Source organism: Microtus pennsylvanicus, chromosome X, assembly GCF_037038515.1.
Source record: "Microtus pennsylvanicus isolate mMicPen1 chromosome X, mMicPen1.hap1, whole genome shotgun sequence".
Lineage (NCBI taxonomy): Eukaryota > Metazoa > Chordata > Mammalia > Rodentia > Cricetidae > Microtus > Microtus pennsylvanicus.
Window position 1 is genome coordinate 78,017,718 of NC_134601.1, and position 27,296 is coordinate 78,045,013.

General features: G+C 39.1%; 1 pseudogene; it reads left to right on the forward strand.

Moving 5' to 3' along the window:
* The first annotated feature begins 312 nt into the window (after positions 1–312).
* On the forward strand, positions 313–4,404 carry LOC142840371 (proteasome subunit alpha type-2 pseudogene; annotated as a pseudogene).
* Positions 4,405–27,296: the final 22,892 nt, after the last annotated feature.

Genomic DNA, 27,296 nt, shown 5'->3' on the forward strand with positions numbered 1-27,296 from the left:
TATATATATATATATATATGTTTCAAAAACTATGGAACAACCTCCCTAATGAACAGATGAACAAATCCCAGATGAAATACATACAACTGGAATTCAAGATCACATTACAAAAATCTCCTGCACAAGACTGAGACAGTCTAATTCTAGTACAGTTGAAAAGATTTTCAAGGGCCAAGCCAGAGACTTCTGCAGGACCAGGCATGAGTTAGGAACCTCCAAGGGATCAGGCCTGAGCCAGCAACCTCTACCAGAGCAGACCCAAGGCAGTGAACACCACATAAACAGGTACAAGAGAGCAACTGCCTAGGGATCATGCCCGAGCCAGAGATCTCTGCAGGACTGGGCCCAATCCAGGAACCTCTACAGAAGCAGGCCCAAGCCAGGGACATCTGTGGCAACAGGCCTGAGCTAGCAACTTCTGCTGGAGCAGGCCTGAAGCAGTGACCTCCACAGGAGCAGGAACAAGGGAGTGATCACTGAGATTGTAGGCTTGAGCCAAAGACCTCTGCAGGACCAGGCCCAAGCCAGAGATGTCTGTAAGAGCAGGCCCAAGCCAGGGACATCAGCAGGAACAGGTCTGAGCCAGCAACCTCCACTGAATCAGGCCTGAGCCAGAAACTTCCACCAAAGCAGGCCTGAGGCAGTGCAGCGACTTCCACAGAAGCAAATACAATGGAGTGACCACTGAGGGAGCAGGAACAAGCCAGAAACCTCTGGGGTCCTGGTACAAGTCAGGAAACTCCAAGGAACCAGGCCCAAGACAGTGACTTCTACTGGGAGCAGCCCCAAGCAAGCAACCTCCATGGGAGCAGCCTCAAACAATGTCCTGAACTGCAGAAAGACCCATAGGAACACTGAGTGGCCTCTGGTGTGACTGGAACCATTGTCTTGACCACACCACAAGGAGCAACCATCTGATCCACTGACACCTGGAAGATTGTTCTCCAGATGCACAGCCCCAACTACACTAATCAGAGGAAAAGATGGATATACAAGGTAAGAACATACACAAGACCACAAAGAACAACACTACACCAACAAACACTAGTGACTCTACAACAGCAAGACTTTAACACCCAAATATAGGTGAAGCAGAAGAAAATGATGTAAAAAAATAACTTTAGGAGAATGTTTGAGGCCCTTAAAAAAGAAATAAAAAATTCCCTCAAAGAAGTGAAGAAAAAGACAAACAAAGTATTGGAATAAATCAACAAATCCCTTAAAGAAAACAAAGAAAAAGCAATCAAACCGATGGAAGAAATAATTCAAGACTTGAAAACTGAAATAGAAACAATAAAGCCTTTAATCCCAGCACTCAGGAAGCAGAGGCAGGTGGATCTCTGTGAGTTCGAAGCCAGTCTGGTCTACAAGAGCTAGTTCCAGGACAGGAACCAAAAAGCTATGGAGAAACCCTGTCTCGAAAAATCAAAAAAAAAAAGAAAAAGAAAAGAAAGAAAATACAAACCAAGGGAATTCTGAAAATGGAAAATATGGGAAAATGATCAGAAACCACAATGCAAGCATAAAGAGCAGAATACAAGAGAGAAACTCAAGTACTGAAGATACAATAGAGAAAATGGATTGATCGATCAAAGAAAATACTAAATCTAACAAGAGCTTAACACAAAATATCCAGGAAATATGGAACACATAAAAAGACCAAACTTAAGTATAATAGGGATAGAAGAAGGAGAAGTCAAACTCAAAATCACAGAAAATATATTCAACAAAATCATAGAAGAAAATTTTCCCAACCTAAAGGAAGATATGCATATGGGGATACAGAAAGCTTACAGAACACCAAATAGACTAAATCAAAAAAAAATCCTCTCACCACATAATAATCAAAACACTAAACATACTGAATAAAAGAAGAATATTAAGAACTGTAAAGGAAAAGGCCAAGTTACATATAAAGGCAGACATATCAGAATTACACCTGACTTCTCAATGGAAACAATAAAAGCCAGAACATCCTGGTGAAGCATTGTGAAGACATTAAGAGACCATAGCTGCAAGCCCAGACTACTATACCTAGCAAAACTATAAATCACCACAGAGGATCAAAACAAGATATTCCATGACAGAACCAGATTTAAACCAATACCTAGCCACAAACCCAGCCCTACACAAAGTACTAGAAGGAAAACTCCAACCAAGGAAGTTAGCTACATCCACACAAACACAGACAATAGCAGCAAATCCTAAAGAAGGGGGAAACACACACAATAATATAATTAACAACTAAAACAAAAATAACAAAAACTTGCAATCACTGGCCAATAATATCCCTTAATATAAATGGACTCAACTTACCTATAAAAAGACACAGGCTAACAGATAGATATGAAAACAAAATCCATCCTTCTCCTGCATACAAGAAAAACACCTCAACCTCAAAGACAGACATTATCTCAGTGTAAAGGGGTAGGAAAAGAATTTCAATCAAATGTATCTAAGAAACAAGCTGGTGTAGCTATCCTAATATCTAACAAAATAGACTTCAAACTAAAATCAATCAAAAGAGGCAAACAAGGACAATACATTTTTCTCACAAAAAAATTCATCAAGAGGAAATCTCAATACTGAACATCTATGCCCCAAATAAAAGGGCACCCTCATATGTCAAAGAAACACTACTAAAGCATAAATCACACATTAAACTCCACACACTAATAGTGAGAGACTTCAACACCCCACTCTCACCAATGGACAGGTCTGTCAGACAGAAAAATAACTGAGAAATAAGGGAACTAACAGATGTTATGACTCAAATGGACTTAGCAGACATCTATAGAAGATTCCAACCAAACATAAAGGAATGTACCTTTTTCTCAACAGCTCGTGGAACCTTCTCAAAAAACTGACCATGTACTAGGTAACAAAGCAAGCCTCAACATATCCAAAAAATATGGAAGGACCCCATATATCTTTTCAGATAAAAATGGCTTAAAATTGGAAATCAACAGCAATACTAATTTCACAAAGCCCAAAAACAAATAGAAATTTAACAGTGCTCACCTGAATCATCAATAGGTCAAGGAAGAAATAAAGGGAGAAATAAAAGACTTCCTAAAGGTCAATGAAAATGACCACACAACACACCCAAATTTATAGGATACAATAAAAGCAGTGTTAAGAGGAATCATCATAGCCCTAAATGCCTACATAGAAGCTGGAAAAATCCCATACTAGTGAGTTAACATAACACCTGAAACTCTAGAACAAAAAGAAGCAAACTCACTTAAGAGAACTAGAAGGCAGGAAATAATCAAATTGAGAGCTAAATTCAACAAAACAAAAACAAAGAAAAGAATACAAAGAATCAATGAGACAAAGAGTTTGTTCTTCGAGAAAATAGACAAAACTTCATCCAAACTAACCAAAAAGCAGAGAGAGAATATCCAATCTAACAAAATCAGAAAAGAGGAACATAACAGAAATTCCCCTGATACCCAAACCACATGAACACATTACTAAGAAAGAAAATTACAGATCAGTCTCACACATGAACATGGATGCAAAAATACTCAATAAAATACTGGCAACGTGAATCCAAAAACACATCAGAAAAATCATCCACCATGACCCATGACCCATTCCAGAGATACAAAGATGGTTGAACATATAAAAATCTGTCAATGTAATCCACCATATAAACAAACCGAAAAAAAAAAGCCCTACATAATCATCTATCTCATTATATGCTGGAAAAGCCTTCAACAAAATACCACATCCCTTCATAATAAAGATCTTGGGAAGAGCAGGAATAAGTGGCTTTTAGACATAAAGCAAAATAAAACTGAAATAAAAAGCTGCAAATGGTGTAGTATTAGCAAATGAGAAAAATCAGAACTCCATCCTTTATGACAACACGAGTGTACACAAAGTGGAACCGATTACCAAGTATATCAGTTTGGTATGCAGTGGTGCTGGCCCAGATTGCAGAGTGCTGGACAGAGCTCAGGAGCTTGCTCAGCAATTCTACCTTGTTTACCAAGAACCCATTCCCGTGGGCCAGCTGGTATAGAGAGTAGCCTCTGTCATGCAAAAGGATACCCAGTCAGGTGGTGTTCGTTCATTTGGCATTTCTTTATTTATTTGTGGGTAGAATGAAGGCCAACCACATTTACTTCAGTCAGAGGCACTTGGAGCTTCCTTTGTCTGGAAGGCCACAGCAGAGGGGAAGAACTGTGTGAACAGGACAACTTTCCTTGAGAAGAGATGTAATGAAGACCTAGAACTGGGAGATGTCGTTCATACAGTTGTCTTAATCCTAAGATTAAGGAAAGCCCTGAAAGGCAAATGACAGAAGATAACATAGAAGTTGGGGTCTGCGATGAAGCTGACGTTTAGAGACTCACCCTAACTGAAGAGAAGAATTCTTTGGCTGCCATAGCGTAATAAAGACTTGCCTGAACAATCACGATCTCACACAATATGTGTTTACAATATGCTTTGTTTGTGCAGACTTCTCTCTTTTTAAAAAATTCATTTCATTTCATTTTACTTTTTAAATAAAAAATAAGCTATTTTTTTCATTTTACATACCAACTCCAGTTCCCTCTCCCTCCCCTCCTCCCAGTCCCTCTACCTACTCCCTCACTTCCATCTACTCCTCAGAGAGGGTCAGGCACAATGCTTTGGGGAAGGTTCAAGGCCCTCCCTACTGTATCTAGGCTGAGCAAGGTATCCATCCAAAGAGCAGGGGTTCCCAAAAGCCAGTACATGCAGTAGGGATAAATCCTGGTGCCATAGCCAGTGGCCCCATAGTCTGCCCTAACCATACAACTGTGACCTACATTCAGGGGGACTAGTATGGACCTATGCTGGTTCCTTCCCTGTCCGGCTGGTGTTGGTGAGCTCCCATTAGCTCAGGTAGACTGTTTCAGTGGGTGAACCCATCATGGTCTTGACAACTTTGCTCATTTTCTGACTCCTCCCAATTTTCAACTGGACTTTGGGAGCTCAGTCCAGTGCTCTGCTGTGGGTCTCTGCCTCTGTTTTCTTCAGTTGCTGGATGAAGGTTCTATGGTGATATTTAAGATATTCATCAATCTGACAACAGGGCAAGGCCAGTTTGGGAACACTCTGCTCTATTACGTAGGGTCTTAACTGGGGTCATCCTTGTGGATTTCTCGGAAATTCTCTAGTGCCAGCTTTCTTGGTAGCCCCTCAGTCAAAATACCTCTTTCCTTGCTCTCATCTCTGTCCTTCCTCCATCTCAAATATCCCGTTCCCTCAAGTTCTCCTTCCCACTCCCCTTCTCCCCTCCCCTTCTGCCCTGCCTTCTCCCCCCACCCCCATGCTCCCATATTTGTCAGGTGATCTTCTCTATTTCCCCATTCCGTGTGGATCTATGTCTGTTCTTCTAAGGGTTCACCTTCTGTGCAGACTTATTTCTATGTGGTTTAATGGATTAAAATTTTAAAAATAATAATCATAACAAATAATATATATTTTAAAATATGAATCCATTAAATCACATAGAAATAAGTTTTCACACAAGGTGAACCCTCAGAATATTGTGTGTGTGTGTGTGTGTGTGTGTGTGTGTGTGTGTGTGTGTGTGTGTGTACCATTTGCATATCTGGTACCCACTGAGGTCAGAAAAGGGTGTTAACTCCCCTGAAACTGAGGGTGTGAGGCCATGTATGTGCTGGGAACTGAACCCAGGTTCTCTGGAAGGGAATCCAGTGCTATTAACTGCTGACCCATCTCTTCACACCTCCAGATTACATGATTTTGTACTTCAGATGCCATGAAGTACACCAAAACACTCCTAGATTGGATAAATTCTTCCAGTAAAGAAAGATACAAAATCAGCATACAGTAGTTCTTATTTCCAACAGTGAATTTGCTTATAAAGTTATCAGGAATAATTACACCATTCACAATATTTCAGGCACAAAGAAATGTAGGATCCCTGCTCCCAAAGCACAGCCTCCCCAGCAGCAGAACCAGAGAGATATCTTCAAGATGTCCCTACCTGAAAATACTACCCCCTGAGCCAAAGACAGTGCAGCAGAACCCGCAGCTGAAGGTGGGAAGGAGGTGAGTCACAAAGTCAGAGTACATTTTTATGGACAAATCTCAGTTGGTGACAAGTTTTCACCCTCCTTTGTTGGACAATCTCTCCATACCTTTAACGTGGCTGTACTAATTTATCAACAAATTTGCAAAAATATTGTAATTAGTTGACAGCAACTTCCTACCCTGAAAAGCAATGCACAGTCACTCAGAAATTCATCCTTGTCTCTTTTTATAAACTTTTTTGAAATTAGAATATAATTACATCATTTTCCCTTCCCATTCTTCCCTTCAAACCTTCCCAAATGGGACCTATCCCTACTTTCCTCCAAATTCACAGCCTCTTTATTCATTGATTGTTATTGCATGCACATATGTATACACATATATATATTCCTAAATGTAACCTGCTCAGTCTGAAAAAAGTACTTGCATGTACATTTTCAGGGCTGGCCATTTAGCACTGGACAGTCAGTTGGTGTGCTCTTTCCTGCAGAAGACTGCCTCTCCCATTCTCAGCTTTACAGAACAAGAAACAATAGCTATAATTTTTATGGAACACAAAAGGCTTCAGATAGTCAAACAAATTCTAAGCAGAAAGAACATAGCTAAAGGTATAAAATTATCTGACCTCTAACTATGCTAAAGAGTTATAGTAATAAAGACAGCATGACACTTGCATAGCAGAATGTAATAGAAGACACCAAGATAAACTCACATATCTATGAATGCCTAATTTTTGACAAAAGGTCAAAAACATGCACTGAGAAAAGACGACCTTTTCAGAAAATAGTTCTGGCAAAATTAGGCATCCATCTGGTAGAGGTTTATGACTTCTCGAATTTTGCATGCAAATGGATGGAAATAGAAAACACTATTCTGAGTGAGGTAACCCAGATCCAAAAAGATGAACATGGGATATACTCACTCATAATTGGTTTCTAGCCATAAATAAGGGTCACGGAGTCTACAATAGGTGAACCTAAAGAAGCTAAGTAAGAAGGTGAACCCAAGGAAAAACATATAGTTATCCTCTTGGCTAAGGGAAGTAGACAAAATTGCAGGGGAGAAAATTGGGATTTTGGGGGTGGGGTAGGATGGTGGTAAGGGGAGATGGGGAGAGAAAAGTTAGAAGGGAAGGAGGTGGGGCCTTGGGGAAACAGGAGGATCGGGATAAAGGAAGGTTGGACAGGGGAGCACGGAACCACAATTCTTAGTTAAGGGAGCCACTTTAGGTTGGCAAGAGACCTGACCCTAGAGGGGCTCCCAGGTGCCCCAGCCGAGGTCCCCAGTTAGTTCCTTGGGCAGCTGAGGATAGGGAAACTGAAATGACCCTATCCTAGAGCAATACTGACGAATATCTTGCATATCATCATAGAACCTTCATCTGGTGATGGATGGAGATAGAGACAGAGACCCACACTGGAGCACTGGACTCAGCTCCCAAGGTCCCAATGAGGAGCAGAAGGAGGGAGAACATGAGCAAAGAAGTCAGGACCACGAGGGTTGCACCCACCCACTGAGACAGTGGAGCTGATCTATTGGGAGCTCACCAAGGCCAGCTGGACTGGGACTGAAAAAGCATGGGATAAAACCGGACTCTCTGAACATGGCAAACAATGAGGGCTGATGAGACACAAAGGACAATGGCACGGGGTTTTGATCCTACGTAATGTGCTGGCTTTGTGGGAGCCTAGCCAGTTTGGATGTTCACCTTCCTAGGTATGGACGGAGGGGGGAGGACCTAGGACTTACCACAGGGCAGAAAACCCTGACTGCTCTTTGGACTGGAGAGGGAGGGGGAAAGGAGTGGGGGGGAGGGGGAGAAGGATGGGAGGAGGGGGAGAAGGATGGGAGGAGGGGGAGGGAAATGGGAGGCTGGGAAGAGGTGGAAACTTGTTTTTTTTTTCTCCTTTTCTCAAAAAAAATAAAAAATAAAAAAAATTTCTAAAGCCCTCAGTAAAATTCAATTCTACTATAGCCAGGCGTATTGGCGCACACCTTTAATCCCAGCACTTGGGAGGCAGAGGCAGATGGAACTCTGTGAGTTCAAGGCCAGCCTGGTCTACAGAGAGAGTGCAAGGACAGATTCCAAAGCTACACAGAGAAACCTTGTCTCAAAAAATTAAAACAAAAAAATTAATTCTACTCATAACCAAATTAAGAATGGTTTCAGAATATAAATTCAATATAGAAACAACTATTATTCCTATAACTTTTGTTTCTTAGAGCACATTTTTTGAAATGGAAATCAAGAAAGCACTTCCATTTATATTAATTACATTGATTAAAATGCCTAGAAATAAATTTTACCAAAGAAGTTACTCGGTGAAAATAAAGCTCAGTGGGACAGTATTTATTCAGCATGCTCAGAGCCCTTGGTTCAATACCAATATGTATATTGAACAGAACAGAGATTTTAGAAGCAAATTCGTGAATCTACAAAGAACTGATTTTTTTTACAAAGATGCTAAGAGCATGAACTGGAGGAATCAAAGTCTTTCCAATACATAGTATATGGTGATATCAAAATAAACATCCAGAAAAACAATACCAGACCTCATTTGTTACAAAAAATACAGATGAGTTAAACATGTAAATTTAAGATATTGAGCTATGAAATGACTGGAAGAAACCATATGGAAATGCCTCAAGATATAAGACAGGCAAGGGACTTTAGACAATGTATCAAAGACAAAGGAAACAAATGGAGAACTATATAGAAGAGAATGTATGAAGCTAAAATGTTTCTACACAACACAGGAAACAACAGAGAACAGAGATACTAAAAGAATGGGAGAAGATATTTTCAAACTATATGTCTGAGGAAGGAAGAAATATCCAGAACACATAAGTAACTACTAAATCTGTATAGTAAAAGCTCATTTTATTTTAATGAGCAATTGATTGTTTACCTTTTAATTGTTGTGATAAAATAGTATGACTGAAAGTAACTCATGGAAGAAAGAGTTTCTTTTGGCTTACAGTTCCAGAGGGATAACAGCCCATCAAGACCTGGAGACATAGCAGCAAAATACAGGCATGACCACAAGCAGCAAATGCAGGAGGTTGAGAAGGCACAACTTCAATTGCCAACACAAAGCAGAGAGAGTGTTCTGGAAATGGAGTGACGCTACAAATTCCCAATGCTCCCCCACCTCTAATGATACACTTTTTCCAACGAGGATCTACCTCCTAAAGATTCTATAACTTCCCCAAAATAGTGCCACCAAATGTTCAAATACATGAGCCTATGAAGGGACAATTCTCATTCAAACCACTACATGTAATAATCACAAATAAACACTTATTTAGGAAAACAAGTGGTCAAGAGATATTTGAAAAAAGTCAATATTCACTATCATAACACAGATACAAATAAAAAGCACAGTGTGCTATCATCTCTACCCAGTAAAGAAAAATGATTGTTACTAAAATAACTGAAGATAACAAGTTCTGGTTAGAGGACAGAGAAAAAGAAACAGTGGCACATTAGTAAAAGGAATGAACTTTAGTGAAGAAATGCTGGAAAATAGTATGGGAATTCCTAAGGGAAAAAATTAATGGTGAATATAGTACTACTTACTATATGACCTATCAACCTCAATGTGTGTGTATGTATATGCATACCCAAAAGGAAAAACACAAGATTAATATACAGTAGAATCATACTCACCCATAAGAAAGATGAGATTGCCTCATTTGTTATAACATGAATTGAACCAAGGATCATAATGTTCAGTGAAATGAACAAGTACTATATGACTTCATTAAAATTTGGGATCCAAAAATGTTCATCTCATGGAAGTCGAGAGTATAATTCTGATTATCCTAGACTGGAGAGAGCAATGGAGAAAAGTTTATTATGAGTGCTTTGCTAACACTGGAGAGTAATAAAACTTTGATGTACTATTATATAGGAGATTGACTGTAAATTATAATGCTTTGAATATTTATAAGAGTAAAAAGAATGTTTTGTATATGTTTCATAATGACAAAGATAAATATTTGAAAAGACAAATTGGTTCTAATCTGAGTACAATATACAAATCTGACAAGGTAACATATGTAATACTTGTGTTTTTACATATCAATTCAGAAAAATTTTTACTTAAATTTTAAAAACACAAACATGCTAATAAAGACAGAAATGGAAAACATTATCAAGTAATGATATTGTTGATGAAAAGTGAAAGATATTGGGCTATTAAATTCTATGGTGAAAAGTTATTTATTTGTACTTTTAGAAAACATATTATGTATTGCTTAATTTAGTTGTATTATATGTGTTAACCTGCATTATTTTTCTACCACATACATTCAGGAAACTATGGAGGCCAGAAGATGGTGTCATATCCCCTGGAACTGGAATTAGAGATGTTTGTGAGACACAATGTAGCTTCTGGAAACTGAACCTAGGTCCTCTGCAAGATCAGTATACACTCAAACCATTTAAGCCATCTCTCAAACCCCTACCTGTGCTATTTTTAAAAATACATTGCAATTGGTAGATAATGAACATTTGTCTAACGATACATATGAGAATAAAATATATTAATTGATATAATCTTATTTAATATTTAATATAATAGTGCTATTATCAAGGCTTTTAGAAGCAGCAGCTTTTTAGCTTTCCTGTGTTTTCTTATGCTAAAGAATAGATGATAAGCTTTATTCTTTTAGATTTTCAGGTAACCAAAATAAAGCATAAGGTACTGTTTATAGAGATCCCCTACTTTCTTAGGAGCACAGTGAATGCTTACCATATACAAAATCATGTCAAACCCATTTTTTTATATAAAAAAGGGTAGGGAACATAAACCTTGAAAGTGTAAAATCTAAATCTCTCTTTTTTCTGCTTCACACAATGAGCAGTAAATTCTTATTCAACGTATCTTTAATTAAGTAGATTTTAAAATCATGCAGTTCTTATACACTCAGTTTCAAATTATTCTCTTTCTCTTTATGATTCAAATTCTAACAGTTCCATCTTGTGGTGAAAATCAGAATAGGTTCTGTGCGTCTTGTGGCTTTATTTCTTTTATTTTCTTCTTGCTCATAAAAGCCACAGTAAAAAAAATTGAGTAATTTTTCCATAAGGGTCTGAATATAATTTCCTTACTCCATGAAATCCAAAACTAGCAGGGGTATAGGCAAGTAATTCAGTATAGTAGAGCATATATGAAATATGAAGTTTAATTAAGGGATAGTAGTGGTACATAAGAAGCATCTAGTCCTTTTCAACTCTAAGAAACGCCATACATAATATGATACTATTTATTTTATCTTTCAGGACCTGGAGTGTAATGCTAGACCACAGTTACATGAAAAGAGAAGCCAAATGCTATAAATCGTTATGTAAAAAAAAATGATACGCACTAAAACTGCGATCAAAGCGAGTGGATTGATGGAAATTTCGAGAGTCAAGCTTGAGAGTTAAACAGAGAACATATAGCCAAGACCATTCCAGTGAGGTGCCAGAGGTAGAGACAGGAGAAATGGAAGTGGCTTAGACTCTTTCTGAAGGCAATAAGGAGTTGCTGAATGGGGGTTGGATAAGAGACCAGAAGGCTCCCCTTTCAAATCTGTTTGATATGTTAAGTTCACCTTTTGAAGTGCTACTTTGAAATAAACACATAATACTATTAGATGAAATGCAAATTATTAACATATTCATTCAGGCTGAAAAAGGAAATATCTTGTTAGTCACGATACTAGTAATCAGTAGATAAAAATTCAGAGCCTGTTGCTTTCTGGGCTGCAAATCAGATAGATGCAGGCTTCACTCACCAGCCAGCTCCTGAGAGCTGAAAATGTTCAATTATGTTTAGAGACCAGAGCCAGGCTTAGTCATAAAACCAAGATCAGACATATTCATCCTGTATTCAACTCCTAAAGAAGACAGAAAAAAATGCTGCTAACAATCTTTGCCAGAGGCAGATCCTTTCAAGAAGTCACCATGGGAGACTCAAGAACACATACCACAGAATCATGGGCAAAAACTGAGGCAAGCCTCTACAAGACTAAGTGACTGAATCCGAAATATGTTCAACATAGCTGTGCTAACTTTTTCCTAGTGCTTAGGACTCAACCCACAGTCTTGGACCTTCTAGGCAGGTGTTCTACTACTTGCACTACCACCTCAACTGATGTGGGAGTGTCATATATCAATCTGTTGATTTCATTGGTTAAGCAATAAAGAGACTGTTTGGCCCTGTGGGTGGAGTAAACAGAACAGAATGCCGGGAGGAAGAGGAAGTGAGGTCAGACCCGACAGCTCTCCTCTCGGGAGCAGACATGCTCCCGGCTCCTGGGCAGACACACGCGATGAAGCTCTGAACTAGAATCTTCCCAGTAAGATCGGTGCTCACAGATTGTTAGAGATGGGTTGATTGGGATATCAGAATTAGCCAGTAAGGGCTAGAGCTAAGGGCCAAGCAGTGTTTAAATGAATACAGTGTCTGTGTAATTATTTCAGAGCATAAGCTAGCCGGGCAGGCAGCCGGGTGGCAGGGACACAGCCCCGCCGCTCCTATTACTACACTCAACAAGAGCATTAAACAGCAAACATGGGATCTCTAATATGTTTAGCTAATACTGTGTATACCCACAGTGATCTACCTTTTAAATATTTAGAATAGTACTTTTGCCTGTAACCTTTTTCTGCACTTGGGACCCATTTAATACCCGTATATAAAAGCAGGCGTGCCTAGGAATTAGTGCGCCCAAGAACAGCCCTCAAACATTGACTAAGAGACTTTGATGGTAATATTTGAAAGTAGAAAGGGAAGCAGAGAGCATGGAGGAGCGCACTTACCGACTTGCTTCCTTGCTCCCCATAGAGTTCTTATACCACTCAGGGACAGCCACCTGAGGATGATGTCACTGCACAGTGAACTGTCCCGTTTTCATTAGACATGAATCAAGAAAATGCCCACATGGACTTGCCTATATGCTAGTCTGATGGAAGCATTTTTTTTCAAAAGAAGTCGACTTTTCCCAAATGACCCTGACTGTGTCAAGTTGAAAAAAAAAACTAACCAGAGCAATATGGGCATCTGTTTATTATAAATTTCATAAAGGAAAATTTTAACAACAAAAATTTTAAATTAAAGGTACAGTCAGAATAAACTATGGTGGGTGTTGAGAAGAGAATACGAATATTGGAAGACTGGTAAGGCAACACTAAGAAATTTGCTTATCTGACCTGAACTCATGGGAACTCATCGGCGCTGAACCAAAAAAGTCAGGGAGCCTACATGAGCCTGACTTAAGTCCTTTGAATGTGTGTGACAATTTGTGTAGCTTGGTCTCTTAGTAAGGCTTTTAAAAGTGAGAGCAGGATTTCTCTCTGGTGCTTAGCTGGCTTTTGGTAATCTTGTTCCCCATGCTCTAGTACTTGGCCCCACCTCAAAATAAGGGGAGAAGTTTGGGTCCTGCCTCAACTTGATGTGCCATGCTGTACCAGCCCTTGGGAGGCCTGTCCCTTTCTGAATGGAGATGGAGAAGAGTGAATGGGGAGGAAGGTAGATGGGAGAGAGGAAGGGATAGGAGAAAAGGAGGGAGGAGAAACTGGTTGATATACAAAATAAATGAAAAAAATGTTATTTAAATAAAAAAATTGCTTGTAATGCACTGAAAAAAAGGCCCTAACACATAAGAAAAGATGACTTAAATAATTTATATAAGTTTATTATATTTAATTATCAAATTATTATTTCAAATAATATGAGTATTTTGTTTTTCAAATAAGTAAAATGAGAATCAACCTAATTAAGTATTCTGCCTCAGATCATAAAACTTGCACTTGAGAAAATTGGAATTTGAATTCAATCAGCTACATATCTTTAACTATAATGCCTTATTAACAAATCACTAATGAAATCAAATACAAAAAAGAGTGAATTGTCACTAACTTATGGCTTTCATTTACTAGCTTGCATTCATCTTCCTGAAACTGATTAATATGAGTACTCAAGTTTATAAAATGAAATCATAGAAACATGGGCAAACACACGGGCTCTCTATTAAGTTTGCCCTTATCCTTAAGTCTCATCTCTCACCTACATTATTTTGCTTTTTTTTGTGCCTTACAATGCAGTATAATTCTTAGTCTCCAGTCTCTAATTCCTTCTTAGTAGTTTGTAATGGTGGCTTCATTGGGATATTGGGCATCTAAGAATATGATGCCTATTTACTATATCCACTTATATAAGCATGACTTTGGGACAGAACAGCTGGTGAAATTCACTGATTTGTAAACTGGTTCAAAGAGTTACATGATTCTTTTGTCTAGATATATATTAAATAAAGGGAATTTCTACTATCATTCTCATATATTTATAAACCATGATCACTCACATTAACCCTTTAGCTAACAACTAAATTATAATGAGCTTTCTATTCACTACTTAGACCTCATCCTGAGGTTCTCAGTGTGGGCAGACCACCAGCTGTCTGTGGTACTTCTAACTACAATCCAGACTGCATTGCTTGCAGGCAAGCTATCTTGACAACACCATTCCTACTGGTCTAGTATGATATGATGTCATTCTTCTAAAAGTGGTAAACTGAACAAACATCTCCTTATTTTTCCATTGCATCTTAGGCTTCTGCATTCACAGCAAGAAGAGATGTTTATTTTTGCCCTTATGATACTTATTGTTGTATCTTTATGGCTACTTCCTGATGTAGTCCATAACAAGATATACAGTAGACTATAAGATCACTTAAAAATCAATCACTGAGATTTCAAATATAACATAAAGGTAGAATGACGGCCTATCATGTGAAAGACTCTAGGTTCAATTTCCATCAGTGTATAAAAGAGAAAAAACATATCCAGCATTAACATGCCTGGGAGTCAAGTAATTTGCCTTCAGACCAGTGTGCAACCATTGTAAAAACAGTAGAATTTGACTTTTAATTCACACATTCTTGTTGTTGTCATATATGTCTCAAACATCTGGAGTGAATGTATGAGAATTCCAGTGCTTTGGATGAATGACCATACCTTTCTATTTCCACTTTTTCCTATATAAAGTGAGCATAACAATAGATATGTGAGTTGCTATATTGTTAATACTACAGATAGGGTAGTAAAATAAATGTAATCACAGTCCTTTACTTAACAAAGGTTAAAATATAGCCCACTTGAACTATACATTGAAGTTAATGAAAAACTATGAGATTTTTTTCCCCAGTTCTCATTCTCTACTGCTTGAAGTGAATAACTTAATTTTCACATAGGAAAGCCTCTGTAACCTCTAGGTTTGCCACTCCCTGTGTTGAGAACTTTCAGGCTCTCTCTCTTCAAATTCTCCTACAAACATACATCTTCAATCAATATGGTAGCTGCTAAGTAGTACATCAAGAAAAAGAAATGGGACAAATAAGAGAAAACTGTGAAATAAAGTGAAGGGTCAGAATTGAAGCATGCCTTCTTTTGAGCCAGACTAGAGTTACGTGGAGCAAGACTGAGTGGGACACTCTTACATCTATGAAGGATATATATCCTTTGTCTGCTCTGTACCTAGTAAAAATGTAAAACATGCAGATTTCAGAAATAAAGTGTCAATAATGTAAAAAAAGAACTAAATTAGTAAATTCCACTTAAAATAATATGTTTGATGTAAACTTTTAGTATATGAAAAAGTATCATATTCTTGAAAGTTTCATAAATGTATATATCTCTTCTTATTCTTTATGTGTTTCTACTAGACCAAACACTAAGGCAAATTTCTCAACCAAAAAAAAATTGAAGAGTTCTTTGACTTAAATTACATAAAATGTAATGAAAAAAGACTGTTTTTCTCAGGTAGCTCGTCTCTACGTGAGACCAGCCCAAGAGAGGGAGGAGCAATAATATGAGCAAATGGGTCAAAACCATGATGGTGATACCTACAGAAACATCTGACCTGAGCTAGTGAGTATAATGGTCTGCTCTGACCCTTTAAGAGACAAGCCATTCCCACTACCTCCCCATCTGCCTAAGCAAGCTGATATTCAACTTCCAGCCTGAGTCCTTCCACCCCAGTCTTCCTCTCAAAGAAGCAGCTTCTGTCTCTCCCCACTTTTCCCTTTCCCCCTTCTGTTTCTCTCTCTCTCCCTCCCTCTCCCTCTCTCTGCTGTTCTCCCTTCTCCCCTTCCCTTCCATAACCTACTAAATAAATATCGAACCTCACTCTGCATGCCTATCCGTCCGTCTCTCACCTGCTGCATGCTCCCTGACCTGGACCAGCCACTTTCAGAGACCTGCAGCATGGTCTTGTGACATGTCCATTCATCTGTCTCTCCTTGCCTTGGCCTTGCTGCCCCTCATGGTCCACTGCAGCCACTTGGGGAACTGTGCTGTCCCTGCCTGGGACTGGCTGCTCTAGGGACCTGTTGCCTGCCCCTGCTCGGGAACCTGCAGCCTGGTCTCATGGCCCACTGTCTGCTGCAGCCACTTGGGAAACTGCAGCATTTTTATTTAATCCATTACAGTGAGAGCTCACCGATTCTAGCCTGATGACTGGGGAAGCTGCATAGGACCAAATTAGGCTCACTGAATGTGGGGGTCAGTTGTGATTCTTGGTCAGTCTATGGAGTCACTGGAAATGGGGCCAGGATTTATCCCTTGTCCTTGAACCTGCGTCTAGAAGTACATTCTCTTTGGAGGGATGCCTTGCTCAGCCTAGATATAAGGGGTAAGACCTTGGTCTTGCCTGGAAATGAAGTGTCAGACTTTGTTGACTCCCTATAGGAATCCTTACATTTTGTGAGAGGAGGTAGGGTAGGGTGAAGTTAGAGGAAGCAGGAGGAGGGAAAGGAATGGGAACAGGGATAGCTATGTAAAATGAGAAAAGATTGTATTAAAAATACTTAATAAAAAAGACTATTTTTCACATTAAGCCACAATTTTTTAAATTCATCTTAAGGGTCTTGTCATAAGTCACCTTTTTGGGGTGACTTCTGTCTTGGTTCTAGCCATGGTGGGTTCATATGTTCCAAGGTAGGAGTGTGTGGATTATAAATATTAGGTAAGAAGAACAGAGATATGAAAGAAATGCAGAGACACAGAATAGTAACTGTAATGATTTCAACCACATAAGGCTGACACTGCCTGGTTCTAGGGGTTATGCAGATGCAGACAATCCCTCAGGTAGAAGTGTCTAATGGCCCCCGGGGATGTTAAAGGGCCCTGCATGATCCATGTATGACTCAGCTAAGCCCTTAAGCACATGTGTGGATTACATCATCCATGTATGTCTCAGCTAAGCCTTTGCATGCATAAGTGGTTGCATCATCCACATATGACCCAACTAACCCCTTTGTATGTATGACTCAGCTTAGCCCTTGCACGCAAGCGTAAGCCCCCACCAATCATCTGCACATAATGTAGGCTCATCAACCACTTGTGGGCATGCCTAGGCAGCTTTTCAAAAAGCTGGACGCACCATTTTCCTTTCTTTCTCTGAACACTGACTTCCCAGGCCTGTGCATGCCCCTTCTAATAAACTCCTAAGCAGGTTTGTTGCGTGTTCTGTGTTTCCTTCTCACTCACACAAGGTAATTTCAGTAATGGGAAGGCAATCCTGTAGATATGGAATATTGAGTTTTCTTGTGTTTATTTTCTATACACTTTATACCCCAATACAAAAATGGGCAGAAAGCAAAAAAGTGCTTTAACAAGACACAAAATACAAGCAGAACAGTTACTTGCTTCAGTACTTGAGACATCAAGCTGTTATTTTCTAAGTAAAAGTATTTGATGTTTGAGACAGAAATATGGGCCATCATCTTAATTTCCAAAACGCCAAGTAACCACACCCTAGGACAGGGGGGTGTGTAACCACACTTATTGTCAATCTCTGACCTTTAGTCAAGGTAGAACAGACTCACATCCATGAATACCCACAGGGTCTTATTATGATGCTTTTAAATTTCATGACTAAATCAGAATACAACTAAAATAACCGATTTCCAGGCAGAGTGGAAAATGTCTATAACCCCAGATCTCAGTAGGTTGAAGCATGAAGACCATGAGTTTAATTATAAGACTAGATGATGTAGCAAGTTTCAAACCAGGCCTTGCTCTAAAAAAATAGTTATAATGATAGTTTTGGTTATCTTTCAAACAGAAAACTATGAACTAAAATCCACCACATTTAGATGGAAGGAAAGACTATTGGCAAGAAGTGGAAATTGTTATGATTCCAGCCACACAGTATGGCTGGCACTTTCAGGTTCCAGGGCCATGTACGGATAAGCACTCAGGCAAAACACTTAGCTGCCTGCCCAGGGGACCTTAAAAGGCTCTGCTTGACAATCTATAGATTCAATGCAATCCCCATTGCAATGGTCTGCTCTGTCGCTTTAAGAGACAAGCCACACCCACTCCCTTCCCTGTCTGCTGAGGCAAGCTAATCTTCAACTTCCAGCCTGAGTCCCTTTTTCATCTCTCCCTATTTCACGTTTCATGTATCTCTCTCTCTCTCTCTCTCTCTCTATATATATATATATATATATATATATATATATATATCCTCTTCTCCCCTTCTCCCCTTTCCTCTCAATAACCCACTAAATAAATATTCAACCTCACTCTACATGGTGTGATATTCATGTCTCTGTCTCTCACCCACCACATGTTTCCCTGCCCAGGACCAGCACCTTCGGAGACCTGCAGCGTGGTCTCATGGCATGCCCATCTGTTCAATTGTGTTCATAGCAGCATTATTTGTAATAGACAGAACCTGGAAACCACCTAGATGCCCCTAAACTGAAGAATGGATAAAGAAAGTGGGGCACATTTACATATTAGAGTACTACTCAGCAGAAAAAAAAATGGCATCTTGAATTTTGCATGCAAATGGATGGAATTAGAAAACAATATCTTGAGTGAGGTAACCCAGAACCAAAAGGATGAATATGGTATGTACTCACTCATAAGTGGATACTAGCTATAAACAAAGGACATTGAGCCTATAGTTCATGATCCTGGAGAAGCTGAGTAAAGAGGTGAACTCAGGGAGAAACATATATAGGCCCACCTAGAGATTGGAGACAGATGGGATGGCCTGGTAAAATTGGCAGCACAGGGGCAGAGAAAGAGGGAAGGTTGGAAGGGGAGGAGAAGGGGGAAAGGAGAAGGTTGAGGAGAACTTGAGAGAGTGGGATGATTGAGATGGAGGAACGACAGAGATGAGTGCAAAGAGAGAGATATCTTGATTGAGGGAGACATTGTAGGGTTGGCTCTGGATTCCCAGGAATCCACAGGGATGACCCCACCTAAGATGCTGGGCAGTAGAGGAGAGGGGACCCAATCTTGACCTGCCCTGTAGTCAGACTGATGATTATCTTAAATATCACCATAGAACCTTCTTCATCCAGCAACCAATGGGGACAGGGGCAGAGACCCAGATCAGAGCACTGGACTGAGTTCTCAAGGTCCAGTTGAATAGTGGAAGGAGTGAGAATGTGAGCAGAGAGGTCAAGACCATGAGGGGTTCACCCACTGAAACAGCTCACCAATTGGGAGCTCACCAATTCCAGCTGAACAGAGAAGAAACAAGAATAGGACCAAACTAGTCCCTCTGAATATGGTTGATCGCCGCTGTATGGTTGGGACAGACTGAGGGGCCACTGACAGTGGCACCAGGATTTATCTCTACTGCATGTACTGGCTTTTGGGGATCCTAATTTCTTTGAATGTATACCTTGCTCAGCCTGGATATAGAGGGGAGGGCCTTCGACCTTCCAGGGAGCAATGTGCCTTACCCTCTCTGAGGATTGGATGGGGGTAAGGTGGAAGGGTGGGGGGGGAGTGAGAGAAGGGGAGGGTGTAGGAATTTTGATTGATATTTTTTTAAGAATGTAATAACTTTTAGGAAAATTAAATAAAACAAAATGGAAGGACTAGCAGGCAAGAGAAATGAGACATCATGAGGAGGTAGGGGATAAATGAGAGTGATAGGGTAATATGATCAAAATGCATGCTATTCATGTATTAAAAGTGTCATAATGAGGGCATTTTTTACATTATGACATAGAATGGATGAAGAAAGTATGGAATATATACATATTAGAGTATTACTCAGCAGTAAAAAACAAGGACTTCTTGAATTTTGCATACAAATGGATGGAAATAGAAAACACTATCCTGAGTGAGGTAAGCCAGACCCAAAAAGAGGAACATGGGATGTACTCACTCATATTTGGTTTCTAGCCATAAATAAAGGACATTGAGCTTATAATTCATGTTCCTAGAGAAGCTAAATAAGAAGGTGAATCCAAAGACAAACACATAGGCATCCTCATGAATATTAACCTTCATCAGGCGATGAAAGGAGACAGAGACAGAGACCCACATTGGAGCACCGGACAGAAATCTCAAGGTCCAAATCAGGAGCAGAAGGAGACGGAGCACGAGCAAGGAACTCAGGACCGCGAGGGGTACACCCACACACTGAGACAATGGGGATGTTCTATCGGGAACTCACCAAGGCCAGCTGGCCTGGGTCTGAAAAAGCATGGGATAAATCCGGACTAGCTGAACATAGAGGACAATGAAGAATACTGAGAACTCAAGAACAATCGCAGTGGGTTTTTGATCCTACTGCACGTACTGACTTTGTGGGAGCCTAGGCAGTTTGGATGCTCATCTTACGAGACCTGGATAGAGATGGGCGGTCCTTGGGCTTCCCACAGGTCAGGGAACCCTGATTGCTCTTCGAGCAGATGAGGGAGGGGGACTTGATCGGGGGAGGGGGAGGGAAATGGGAGGTGGTTGCGGGGAGGAGGCAGAAACCCTTAATAAATAAATAAATTAAAAAAAAGAAAAAAGAGTGTCATAATGAAACCTATGCTTTTGCTTAATAAATATGTTTCTTAATTCACAAATAATGTCTGCTTTCAATCATTATACATTTTATTTTTTATGACCATACCACATTCCAGTAAATGTAGAAGGGCAGGTTCTACGTGTTCTATGATGCCTTAGATTCCTTCAGGTATAATGACCAGAAGTGCTAAGTGGATCATATAAGGCTTCATACTTATTTCCATAATGTCTGGCCAGGTACTCTAAGAATTAAAATAATAATCATTATTTTGTAACCCACTGAGTTTAATTCAGATTGCATGAGTATTGACAAGCTCATGCTCATGCACATCTTGTGAAGGTAACCACAGCTGCTATTAGTTCGTGACTGTAATGACTTGCACACAAGACAGCATTGTATAGCTTTCCTCCTCATCATCTAGGTCTTACAACTTTCCCACAGTCTTCTCAAAATAAAGATATGAATGTAAGGGAAGAACTTATTGGGAAGATAGGGTTCAGCTGAAGTAGAAGAAGGATAAGAAAGGGTAATGGGGATTGTATATGATCAGTGCAAAATATGCCCATGTGTAACACTGTCAATAAATAAAGATTATCTATCATTTAAGGTATGAGATACATTATATAGTTATAAAGACATGCTAATTTAATAGTTGTTTTATTTTATATGTATGGGTACTTTTTCTGCATGTATGTTTGTATATGTATGTGTATATGTATGTATATTTGTATATATGCATGTATGCATATGTACTGTGTGCATACCTGGTGCCTAAAGGCTGGCAAGAGGTGTTGAATACCCAGAACTGGCCTTACAAACTCTTGTAAACTACCATGTGGGTGCTAGAAATCAAACTTAGTTTCTTTGGAAGAGCAGTCAGCGTTCTTATCTACTAAGCTTTGAAGTTGCTCAGATTTAAAAACAAAGATTTAGATACCATTACTGAAATGTATTTTACTAATTATAAAATACACATAAGTGTTGTGGAAAGACTGCTTGTTAGTTCCCGGCTGCCAGGCTAGTTTAGACCTGAAATAATCACACAGAAACTGTATTATTTAAATCACTGCTTGGCCTATTAGTTCTGGCTTCTTATTGTCTAGCTCTTAAACCTTAGCTTAACCCATTTATATTATTTTATATTTTACAATGAGGCTCGTGGCCTACCAGCAAGGTTCCTAATGTGCCTGTCTCTGGTGAGGCTACATGGCATCTCCCTGAATCTGCCTTCTTTCTCCCAGCATTCTGTTTAGTTTTCCCCACCTAACTCTATTCTGCTAAGCCACCAGCCAAAACAGTTTCTTTATTCATTAACCAACAAAGGCAACACATATACAGAAGGACTTCCCACACCATGTAAGCTCTCCAAGGTTTTTTTTTATGTGCATAACTATACTTTCCTAGATCTACCTACTAAACTTTTTTTAGTTTTATCAAAATATGTACAACAATATTCATCTTGTGACCCATGAATGTCACTGTATTCTAAAATTAATGAGAACCTTGGAGACAGTTCTCAAAATCTTAATGCAAACTTGATGAGTTTTGTTTCAGATAAAGCAAATGTGAAGAGATATTTTTTGAGACAATGCAGAGAAACTGAATATTAACGCTTGGTGGATGACACTAAGTACACATCAGTAATTTTAGGAGGTACTAGATGTAATAATGATACTATTAACCTGCTAAAGCATTTGTGAACAAAAACATCTGAAGTTTGTTTTGAAGGAGTTCCAGACGTAAAAGTGTGAGTAGGAAATAGAGCAAAATAGGTATATGCAGAGCTGCAAAGAGTTGGTAAACCTGGATCAAACATAGGTAATGATTCGTTGTATCATCTATTTGTATGTATTAAAAAAAATCTCCTCACCTAGCACTTAAAACACCTAGGAAAGTATTTTGACTGTGGAAAACAGCTTGGTTGATAATTTTCCAGTTATGATATGGTGTCTCTGGATTAAGTCTGGTAGATATAAATTCTGAATTAGTACCTATATAGCCTTGAGAAAGTTTACACCTACTCCTCAGTGCTTTACTTGAAATAATGATGATAAGGACTGCATGGAGGTATAATGAAGTATAACTAAAATAATCTTTATAAAATGATAGTAGATGGCATGGTGCATAATAATGTTCCAATAAAAGTTAATTGCCTCTGTTAATCTTCAGTTTAAGGCACCATTTTAAAAAAAGAGAAGAATGTTCAAATTACTATTTGTAACATATAATTCCAAGACCAATATGATCTGCAGAAATCAGACCAAATTAAATAGCTTGGCACTTAACTCACCTGAAAGAATTGTTTATTGATGCAGACAAAAACAAAATTAATATAAGAACTTACATTATAAATTTATAACATATTTATATATTCTATAATTGTATAGTGCATTATATATTGTATAGTATTATATAATCATATATAATGGCCATATGCATCATGTATGTGATTATATAATATATTATATGATATGTGAATATAATATAACATTTGTAACTTACAGGAACTTACATTTCACTTGTGTAATTTATTACTCTGTTTTTCTCACCATACCCCTCTTTTTCTTTCCACCTATTATTTAAGCTTAAAAATAAAGCTAGACAGAATATAGTCATATTATTTCACAGTACTTTACATACTATAAAGATTTAATAAACTAATGTAAAAATTAGTATTTATAAACATCTAATTCATGAGATTAGTATATTGCCTTTTTGTTCCAATGGGAGAAAAATAACTTGAATTTTGTGTGAATGCCATTAAAAGAATACTATTTATTATTAAATGTTTTTATTTAAGTTCTTCCTTCATGAGCTCAAATGGATTTTTATAACTGTTGAATCTAGTCCCTGTTAATTTCTATATCATAGAGACTCTGTCATCCAAATTACTATCACAACAATTTTTCCATATTTATTTTAACTAGTGCTTCCTTTACATGTATTTATATGTAAGATTACAAAGTACACAACAGTTAAAAAACGGAGAAGGCCTTTATAGCAAACCATTATGCTATTCAATTTTTTTTTCAGTGAGTACAGAAAGATAGGATTCTGATGTGTCTTTCTGTATTTTTAAATCAATAAAAAATACTATGTGAAGTCCAATGTATTTATTGGGTATATTTCTCATGATCTAAATCTATTAAAAGTTGAATTTCACAGTTTCTTGGTAAGAAATACACTTCAATATTAAACACCCAATTCCTGTAATACATCAAGTACAATAGTTTCCTTTAGAAAACCGAGTACTTAAGAAAATGCCACCATTTTTCAGAACCCTTTCACGTCGTGCACTAGCAGCTAATGAGAAACTTTTAAAACACTTTCCCGTGAGTATCAAATTTGACTATGACTTAAATATTGACTTTTCATTTTATTTTCCATGTCAATATTCCTGTAACAGTTATGGATCTAGGTTCATTTCAAACTATCAAAAACAAAAGTACCTAGACTCACTCCCTTTGTGTAATAAAATGATGTTTACTTAAGAAATCTTATCACTCTCCTGATTTTTTAAAAGATTCTGGTCAGCATTTCCTTGACTATTAGCTAGAAGTTTTTGATTCTGGGGATTAAGGGATGGAACTAACTGCTGTTCATGACCATGGCTGGAAAAATATCTATGCTACTTATATTCACCCAATGCACAAATATACAAATTCAATAACCACATTCACAAAAGCTAAATAATCAACAAATAGATAGCCTCCAAGGAGGCTTTAAATGACTAACAGAGCAGGAAATTGGGAGTGACTAGGACAGAAAAGGCACACTGAGAAGCAAAATGTGATGAGCACAGTGATACGTGTCTGACATCTGATGATAGGAGGCTTGAGTTCAATGCCATCTTGGACTAGGAAGCAAGACTTTTTCTCAAAATAAAACCCAGAAAAACATTAAGGATAATGAATTCAGATATTAATAGAATATTTAAATGTGTATTCTGAAAGATATGTGAACAAAAAGTATTTGAGAGAGTTCTTTTTATGAGTGCTTAAAATTTTTGCAATTTGAACTGCTGCATAAATCAAAGAAGTATATACAATGTCAATAATACATTGCCCTAAACAATTTTAATAAAGATACTGTTGCTAAAATTTCCTCCCAGGAAGGAGAAGAGAGCAATGTCTACCTCTTCTCCTAAGCTCCCAACAACAAACTAAGGCATGATTCCACCAAAGTTCACTCTGGAGAACCTGTCAGTTTATTCGACTTCTTGCAGGGATATGGACACTCCTCGCCACAACCTGCTGTGCCTAGAAAGTCTTATTCAGGAGGAATGAGGGCTTCCCAATCATGGCATAAACGGAGCCCTCCACTCTTGCGTTCCCAAGCCTATATATAATCTAGTCCCTCCCCCGGGCCATGTGTAGAGTGGTTGGTACTGAGGGCAGGAAGTGGGGAGAGGCAAAGCTGTCAAAAGCCACTTTTCCTAAGTGGGCATAGCTGATTGCCCTGTGGTGGCAGTTGCTTTGACACAGGACAGTCACGCACAATGCACAATGCACTCCACCCCTTCCTCCAGCTCTTACATTCTTTCTTCCCCTCCCCCCTGCCTTTCCACCAGGATTCCTTATCTGCAGGGGTAATTACACTGAGGCATGCATTACTCAGCGTTCTTTAGAGGAACAGAACTGGGTCTTCCCACTTCAACTGATTTAATTAAGAAAAACCCCTCAGGAGATCTTGTCTATTTCCCCTTCTGCGGGGGAGGGGGGAATGTCTGTTTCTCTACAGTTCTCCTTGTTACTTAGCTTCTCTGGGGTCGTGGACTATAGGATCCTTATTCATTGCTTTACAGATAGTATTCACTTATGAGTATGTATATACCATGCTCATCTTTCTGGGTCTGGGTTACCTCACTCAGGATATTGGGAGTGTGGGGGGTGAAGGAGAAGGGAAGGTGAAAGGGGAGGAGGAGGAAAGAAGGGGAGGAGGGAGGAGAACTTGAGGGATGGGATGGTTGTGATGGGGAAAGGACACATATAGAGAACAAGGAAAGAAATATCTTGACTGAAGGAGTCATTATGGGGTTAGCAAGAAACCTGATACTAGAGATTCCCAGGAATCCACAAGGATGACTCCAGCTAAGACCCTAAGCAATAGTGGAGAGGGGGCCTGAACTGGCCTTGTCCTGTTGTCAGATTGATGACTATCTTAAATGTCCCCACAGAACCTTCATCCAGCAACTGATGGAAGCAGATGCAGAGATCCACAGAAGAGAACTGGGCTGAGCTCCCAAGGTCCAGTTGAAGAGAGGGAGGAGTAAGAATATGAGCAAAGAGGTCAAGACTATGATGAGGACACCCACTGAAACAGCTTATCTGAGCTAACAGGACCCTACCAACTCTGGCCTGACAGTGAGAGAACCAGCATAAGGACCAAACTAGGCCCTCTGAATGTGGGTGACATTTGTATGGCTGGATCAGACTGCAGGGCCACTGGCAGTGAAAGCAGGATTTATTCCTACTGCTTGTTCTAGGTTTTGGGAGCCCATTCTCTCTGGAAGGATACCTTGCTCAGCCTAGACATGGTGGAAAGGGCCTTGGTCCTGCCTCAAAGCAATGTGCTAGACTTTGTTGACTCCCCATGAGAGAGCCTTACTCTCTCTGAGGAGTGGATGGGGGGTGGGATGGAGGGATGGGATAAGAGAGAAGGTGGAGGGAGCAGGAGGAGAGGAGGGAGTGGGAACTGGGTATGACAAGTAAAATGAGAAAAATAGTTTTTTAAATAAACTAAAAAACAACAACAACAAAGAAAAATCCCTCACATATGTACCCAGTCACTTGGTGTTAGTGAATTCCAGATATAATCAAGTTGACAACCAGAATAAGTATCACAATGTGTGACTGTGTTTTTTCTGCTTTGGGAGATGCTATATCTTCATGTCTTTCTATTCATTCCTCTATCTTTCAGTATATGGTGGCTGGTGGACATTTTTCCTACCACAAAATACAAGTGAGGAAAATAAAACAAACAATGGCAAAAACAAACAGGAAATGGATAAGATATTCAAACACATATGGACTAAAGCAACTGTGATTGCAAACTCTAGCGTGGGGAGACATTTTAGCTGATAAATCATTAAACTACTTAATAGCAGTGCGGAACCTATGATTTCCATGGTCACAGATTTTTGTCTCAATTCCCAGTTTCAGATGTGAAATTCCCCCTGCAATGTAGGCCTTAAGTCCAACCAGAAAACTAGTTTGATCAACAATCACTAGAGACATTATTGCAGTAGCTGGCGTATCTTGACTGGCACTTTCATTACGCATACTGTTTCCAGAGCTATGTAAGATTTTTGGGTTTGGTTCTCCCCAGCATCCTGAGTAGCAACTTCTGGCACTATAAGGTCTAGCTTACAGAGAGGGAGCACTTCAGGCCTGGTCTTAGCTTTTTTTCTCCAAATCCTGCAGCCAGTAAGGACTTACTGGC